Source organism: Spermophilus citellus, assembly GCF_964194105.1.
Source record: "Spermophilus citellus genome assembly, chromosome: 11".
Taxonomy (NCBI): Eukaryota; Metazoa; Chordata; class Mammalia; order Rodentia; family Sciuridae; genus Spermophilus; species Spermophilus citellus.
In genome coordinates this window covers 45998733-46007091 of record NC_138192.1, presented here as the reverse complement: position 1 = coordinate 46007091, position 8359 = coordinate 45998733, and the positions used below count along the sequence as shown (strand labels likewise).

Here is an 8359-nt window from a genome sequence, read left to right as displayed (position 1 = left end):
GAAGATATTGGATCAAACACGATCCTAGCTATTCCCACATTTGATTCGGAGTACTTTTGTTCTTTGAATATCTAATGATATTTTTCTTGTGGAAAATGGTTTAATTAAAGCTAGCATTCAAACACATTTTCCCAGACCACAAGTTTCAAGTTTATAATAAAAGTACAAGGAAAACATCAGTGTGTATTAAAAAAAAATCAGCCATTAACTGTGCCACTAACTTTAACCAGAGTACTTGAACTTTTAACAGGAGATTCATTTTTTTTTCTCTTTCTCTCTCTCTTTATTGTGAACACGGGTGTCATAGGGTAAGATGACTACATAAAATTTTAACTTTTCAATAGATACAAATTTAGCTCACTGCACACAACTACCTATACAATTTTGCACACACACACACACACACTCACACACATACATGCACACACACACATATAAGCAAATATATATGTGTATATCTCAAATGCCTAGCACTGTGCATGAAATGTAAATTTACATATAGGTTAATTTAATGAATTAAATGATTTCAAAATAGAATAAATCATTCATTTATAGTTAATAAATTATATGACATTCAAGGAATTTAACATGCTCTTTAATCAAAAAAGAATTTAGCACTTTTCAATTTTCTATTAGAAAAATAACTAGATATTGTCCAATTAATTAAGTTGTTAAATTTAGGGAATAAAAATTTTTGACATTGATTATCACATTTCTCTTCATAAATCTTGCATACCTCTCTACTGGCAATATATGAGGATATATTTGTTAAAAATGTGGAATAGGATCATTGCTTTTACTTTTACCAATATAATGGTGGGGAAAAAATGGCACTTCACTGACCTAATGGTTACTACTCTGATAGAAAACTACAGTATTTTATTAGCCATAATCCATTACATTTCTTCCTTTTCTATTTTTTGATTAATACTTTTAATTGATTTTTAAAACTGGGATGTCTGTTTTTTTCTTTGAAACTTCTTTATTATCATTTTGTACCATAATTGTTAAATTATAAGATACATAGTTTCAAAACTTATTAGAAGTTTGCCTTTTAAAAAACATTTTGATCTTGCTTTTTAGTGTATAGAAATGGCACTATTTATTCAAATCATTTACTTTGGTGTCAGTTGTAAGATAGACATAAAGACAGATTCCCCCTTGAACATTTCGTGCATTTTTTTAGAGACCCTTTTATCTCATGTTTACATAGGTGCCACAGCTATCTTCCATTTTTGAGGCTCTGATCTAAACTTGGAAAAATAGCACTGGAAAAGTTAGACAAGGCACCTGATTTAATGAGGACTAGATCCAAAAAGGGAATAACAAATAAATTAAACTATTACATTTTATTAAACAATTGGAGTAGGAAATATTCTAATTTAAGAATTCAGCTTGGTATGGTGATGCCTTCCTATAATCCCAGCGATATGGGAGACCTGAGGTTTTAGAATCACAAGTTCAAGGCCAGTCTCCAAAATCTCGTGTAATCCTTTCTCAAAATAAAAATAAAAAGGCTGGGGGATTAGCTCAGTGGTATAGGGCCCCTTAATTTACTCCAAAGGACTGAAAATCATAAATGCATTTATTATAGACTTAAAAGATAAATTAGGATAAAAAACAAAATTTTAAGATGGCCTCCTAAGGTTCCCACCCTCTTGTGCATATGCCTGTATAATTGTGAAGCTTAGAGTATGGAAGGGACCTATGAATATGATAGGATAATTGCTCTATTGATTGCACTACATTGTAGAAGCCTCCATCTTAGCCAACAAGAGAAAGGGCCTCTTGTTGAAAAAGAAAACTACCTGGTGGTAAGACAGTCATATGACTGGGACCAGTGTCCATTCTTCAGTTGCTGAGACAGCCCTCTGGCCATAGGAGGAAACAGGAGTCTGGTCCTGTAACTGGAAGAATTTGACTTTTACCAATCACATTAATAATTTAGGAAGAGATTTAGTCCTGCAATGATGAAGAGCAGGGCATTCCTGGCAGTTTTGAACATGGGAGTCATGTGATCTGACATATGTCTTTAAGATCTCAGTGTCATATACAGGGAGAATGAAATAGACCAGACAGCAGGAAGATCATTGCTGTTGAAATACTCCAGGTAAGAGAAGTGATGACTTGAATCATAACGTTTGCAAAGAAGATGATAAGTACTGAACAGGTATGGGATGAGTTTTAAGGGTTGTCTAAACAATTTCTTGATGAACTGATGAGAAGGATGAGGGAAATAAAGGAAATAGCACTTGGTTTTTGTCTTGAGAACAAAGTACTATGAATATTTACTCTATTTTCTGAAAGTACTGATTTAAGCTAATAAATTCTGCTTTAACAATCACTTTAGCTGTATCACCTGAGATTTGATGTGCAATAATTTCATCACTCATTTCTAAATAAAATTAATACCCATCATGGGATTTCTTTTCTATCCTATGAGTTATTTAAAGTTGTGTTTCTAAAAACTGTAAATATTTTGGATTTTTCTGGCTTTCTTTTTCCTTTTGATTTCTAACAGTCAAAGTGTGGTCAGAAAAGGAGATTTTCTACAATTGCAGAAAGATCACTAGAGCAGAGGGAAAGGAACAGGGATAGGGAGGAAGGGAGGAGGAGAGAGTATTGGGAACTAAATTAGAGCAAATTATATTCCATACTTCTATAATTATGTCAAAATGTATCCTAATATTATATATAACTGAAAAGAATCAATTAAAAAAAAAGAAAGAAAATGAGGTATCCCTAAATGAAAGACTTGGACACTTGTTTGAGCTAACTTTGTCACTCAGTATCTGACTACTCTTTCATTGATGACAATGTTATATATATGTCCATTAAATAAACTTGTAAATAATCTTACTGAAGTCTTACAATGCTACAAATTTTCATCTGTCATGTCTCCCAATTGCTAGGATAGATGTGTTAAAAGAATCTGACCATGATAATGAATTTAGTAATTTCTGCTTTAACTCTCTCAATATTTACTTTATGTATATCAAATCTGCTTCCAGGAGCATAAATTTAATAATGATTTTAATGATGTACTAAATATTTTCCCTTCTTTCTAGTAAAACATTTTGTATTTAATTTATTATATCTGATATAGCAATAGCAGTTTTCCATTTAAATATAGGCCTTGTATAGATTGTTCTCCGGTTTCATTGCATACATTTATGTGTTGATCTTGTAGTTATGACTTGTGATTTTGGATAGCTAAAATTTCTGAAATTGATTCTGAAAATGACTGTTTCTTGAATTAGTTGTGAGTAGTGATTTATTTATTATTATAAAAATTTCAAGGTGTACAATGGTGGGGAGATTAGTAAAATGAACCCACCCATTGGGAACCAGTTGTCCATGGAATTCTTATGTTTCTGTCCATCAGATGGACAATAATACTAAACAAAGAGACATTTGATCTGGACTACCTCTTAAAAGCTGCCTCTATAGAAAGCATCTTCAGAAGATAGAGATAGTATTTCCCTTTGTAGCAAACTAAATCTGTATTTACTGGGTCGCATAATAAAGTTGTCTCCCTGTGGGGCTAGAGGCAGGCAATCTTACAGTCTATTATAAAATTTTCAGTTCCCTAAGATCATGATACCTCTACAACACAGCACGTTTCATGCACAAGTGTTATGTGGCCCTTTTTCTATTACCTTATAAGAATTGGGGGTCAAAGAACCAGCACTGATACCCATTTGCTGTTATTCTGAACTATAACGTGCTTTGTCTATGATCATGGAATTTTATGTCTTTGCCAGTATTCATGAAACTTATCCATTTGTAAATTGGGAAAAAAAAATTATCCAAATCTTCACTATTCTTTATCTCCTCTACCCTCATCATAGGGCTTCAACTCATGGTTCAGTGTCAGATTGTATGTATTCATACATGTACATACATATACACGTATATGTATCTCCTTCCTCCCAAAACCATACCAAATCATTTTATCCACATTGATTTCCTAACCTAACTTTAAAAGTACTTTTTAAAGAATAAAAAAGTAGTGATCCTACCTAAAATATTTTAAATAATTTATTTTTTATAATTAAATACCCAGTTAGCATCCACATTTCACAAATAGTATTTTGTTGTTGTTGTTATTGTTTTATGTTTGCTTATTTGATAAAGTATTTGAATAGGTCAATGCATTGCAACATTTCTTGGTACTATTAAGCCTTCTTTAATTTACAGATTAAGGAAGTAACCTCCCCCCTACTTTGCTATACACTGAAATTACCTGGGAATCTGTAAAATATACAAAGGGCTGTTTTTTATTTCAAGAAATTTAAATTCAATTAGTATGAGCTGTGATCTGGGTGTCAATGTTTTTAAGAGAATCACTGCTATAGGTAACACCACCTTTCTCCTTTTACTTCCTCTTTCTCCCTACCTCTCTTTTTATCCCTCTCTTCCTTCATCTAGTTTTCCTCTTTGTCACCCTTACAGAAATAAAGGAAAATATTTAACTCAGCAGTAAGATAATACATAAATTCATGCCCCCAGAAGCGACATAAAACTCATAAAGCAAATATTGATAAGAGTTAAAGAAGAAATTAATAAATCCATTATTGTAGTCATTTTTGACACATCTATCATGGTAATTGAGAGATTTGACAGACAAAAAAATCCCACTTCATGTGATGTTAGTAATTCTAGCAATTATTAGAAATATTATCATCCCCCTCTCGCTTCCTATCCGGGTTTGACCTACAGCCACCCGGGAGAAGATGGCCGCCCCAACAGCCTCCAGGCTCTCACAGCAGAGAGAATTCTGACGTAGTGCATTCCTGTGCTGAAGAATGTGAAGGTGACCTGTGCCCTTGCAGGTGCGATGCTTCAGTACATCTATGGTCAGACCATTTACCAAGCTTGTGAGGCCACCTGTTCAGGTATACGGCGTTGAAGGTCGCTATGCCACTGCTCTTTATTCTGCTGCTTCTAAACAGAATAAACTGGAACAAGTAGAAAAGGAGTTGTTGAGGGTAGCGCAAATCCTGAAGGAACCCAAAATAGCAGCTTCTATTTTGAATCCCCATATTAAGCGTTCCATCAAAATGAAAAGCCTAAATGACATGACAACAAAAGAGAGGTTTTCCCCCCATCACGTCTAATCTGATCAACTTGCTTGCTGAAAATGGTCGCCTAGGCAATGCCCATGGCATCATTTCTGCTTTTTCTACCATTATGAGTGTGCACCGTGGAGAAGTACCTTGCACAGTGACCACTGCATCTCCTTTACCTGAAGCTGTTCTCTCTGAGTTAAAGACAGTCCTGAAGAGCTTCCTAAGTCAAGGCCAAGTATTGAAATTGGAGGTTAAGACTGATCCAGCAATCATGGGTGGAATGACTGTCCGTATTGGAGAGAAATATGCTGATATGTCTGCAAAAACCAAGATTCAGAAGCTGACCCGGGCTATGCGGGAGAGTATCTAAAAGTGTTGGCTTTCTGTCAGTGAAAATTCTTAAACATGGAGCAACAATAAAATGCTTCCTGAAGAGAGAGAGAGAAAAAATAAATATTATCATCCTTCCTCCATTTATTTTTATAATATTTTCAGAAATATATTTGAATTTTTAAAGTATGCATGTTATGTTATTGGGGATAGAATTCATGGGCTCATAAATGCTAGGCAAGTGTATACCCCAGCCCTTTTAATTTATTATTATTATTATTATTTTCAATTTGTTTTGAAGCAGAATCTAAGTTTCCCAGACTGGTCTCAAACTCATAATCCTTCTTCCTTGGCCTTGCAAGTAGCTGGGATTACATGCTGTGCTACCATGCCTGGCATCTAAATCTTCTTTCCAATCCAGTTTTCAAAGTAATGAATTAGTTCTGGCTTCCTCCAAAGATGATATATAAATGGATAGATTAGATGGACATAGATATTCATTCTCTCTCTCTCTCTCTCTCTCTCTCTCTCTCTCTCTCACACACACACACAAACACACACACACACCACACACACACACACACACATTAATTTTAAAATAACTTATGGCTATAACCAAGTTCAGTTCATTGTATTTAATTTTTTTACACCAAATATTTCTATTAATGTATGTTTCCTACACTTTGTCTTGTGGAATACTCTCTGAGTTAGTTCACTTGTCTATTTTATATGATCTTTATTTTCCTTGCTACATTTTCTGCTAAGTATTATTAAACAGCCCACACTCACCTTTTACACAGAAATGTACAAGGTGAAATGCCTCGAACTTGGAATCAACTGTTTTACTAGAAGCTGTGGTTTCTTTTTGAAAAAAAAAAAAAAGGGATAGTATCAGAGAGAAAGCATCAGTGTCAGGGGTGTTTATTGATTCTGTGTTTCTTCAGTGGCTATAAGAGGCTATTTCTAATTTTTATTCAAGGCTATAGTTTCTACTCAATCTCATCAATTTTGCAAACCTATCTTCTTTTTTCTATACCAAAAACATTGGTCTTCAAAGTTACCAACATAATTTTGGATTGCCTTATCTGAAAGTACACATAAAATAGTCATGTACAGTAATACCAGTACTCCTCCAAAAAAATGTGATTACTGAAGGCAGTTTGTTTTATTTATTTATTTTTTTGTTACTTTTATCCTTAGACTATATTCTACTAAAGACATACAGATTCTAGTGTTTTGATGTAACTCGAAGTTCCTCCTGTGCAGTTGGGCATAATAGCAGGATACATATTTATTTCTCCTTTTGTTCATTTTGATTTTATGGTTCCAGAGTATACAAATGCAAATTAATTTTGTTTTATAATTATGCAAAATAATTTCATATTATCCAAAAGTATTCTGTGTTCAAAAGTATATTTATAGAAAAATCTAGCTTCTATTTTTGTTCCTTCCAATTTGTTTTTTCCAAATTTATATATAATGGTCTGAGTCTGTGTTCCATAAAACTTGCATTTAAGGAAGAAATTCATGTCCTTCTTAACTGGGAGTATTTTGGGAGAAAAAGAGTGAGAGATACAGGATTAAGGAGCTCAGCAAATATATGGTTTAACCTAGTTTGTAATTTAATGTGATGGTACATGGTGTTCTCAAGAGTGAACTGCATCCCAGTTAGAGTAACACCGGGTTTGTATTCCAGTATCATTGTCTGTAGGGTGCTTTCTGAAGGGAAGAGCAGTCAGGAGGTTTGTGCTTCACCAAGGCCAATTCTTTGAAAGGGTATAACTATGACCTATTTGTAGCCAAAGTTACTGCATCTGGGTACACCAGCCTTTTAAAGGGAATCTGGCACATCAACAACAACATCCAAAACAGTAGTCTTTAAAATGCCAGTGCTTTCACTATACTTTAAATATAAATATTATGTAGTCACCCATGGATGGCAAGGATGGAAGGACTCCCTCCAAATGAAACAGTTCAGATGTTGAGATGAATGGCACCACATGGTCCAAAAGTATATGCAATGACCTATAGCTCACATAGTGGGTCCTTCTAGAGAGACCATAACAAAAGTAAGCCAGTCCAGGTGGCAGGAGGGAAGTATGCCTGGATAGAAACTTGTGTAGGAGGTGGGCAGCAGTATAGTTTCTAAGCTGAGGGCTGAGGTTTGCATAATTTGAACTTTCCACTAAGGCTGAGAGAATGAGCATGCATTTTAAAAATAATCTTGCCCAAATGGGGTTAAAGATAGAAGGGGTTTTTGTGGGGTTTGAAAGATGTCATTTGTCAAATATCAAAACTGAAGTTTTATTTATTACAAGGATTTTTGGTCAGTAGAAGGTGACTTGAATTTAGTCTGCAACCCTACTCAAAGACTGGCTTAAGCTTACAAATTTTTGCTCTTCATTCAGTGTTAAAGTTGAAGCAGATGGATTTTCATGCTATTCTATTCTGCTTTGTTATAGGTGATGGTGTGACTCAGGATTATAATTGTGCACAAATCTTTCATACCACTTCCTGCTTACATGGAACTTAAAGGTGAAGCCCATTTCTCCATACAAACTCTGGATAGCCAACTCGGAGTTCTATAGATACCCTCATTTAAGTCCCAAGATTGCTACTTTCAGCTTGTTTTGGGCAGTAAATATTCCATACAAATTTGTAGCTCAGTTATGTATACATAATGTATGAGTATATCTATGTGAATTCAATACTTATACTTTTTTACAGCAAAAGCATTATTCTGGTATCTGTATGGTGACTCTTCCCAAACCAAAGTTTTTGTCATCTTTTTGTATACTCTGAAATAATTCCTATAAAATGAAAATGAATGAGTTATGGGTAAAGCTAGAAGTCACCAACTAAACTAGTAGAATACCCTTTTTGTGTTAAAACTTGATTTATTCAATTTCTTGTTTCCATTTGGAAGATACCATTTTCTAGGAAATTTTTTACTTAAT

At 34.1% G+C, this 8359-nt stretch overlaps 1 pseudogene across 1 annotated transcript; it reads left to right on the top strand.

The window, feature by feature from the left end:
• Positions 1-4727: 4727 nt before the first annotated feature.
• Positions 4728-5509, top strand: LOC308631201 (ATP synthase subunit O, mitochondrial-like; annotated as a pseudogene). Its single transcript has one exon. The product of its transcript is annotated as an ATP synthase subunit O, mitochondrial-like (transcript).
• Positions 5510-8359: the final 2850 nt, after the last annotated feature.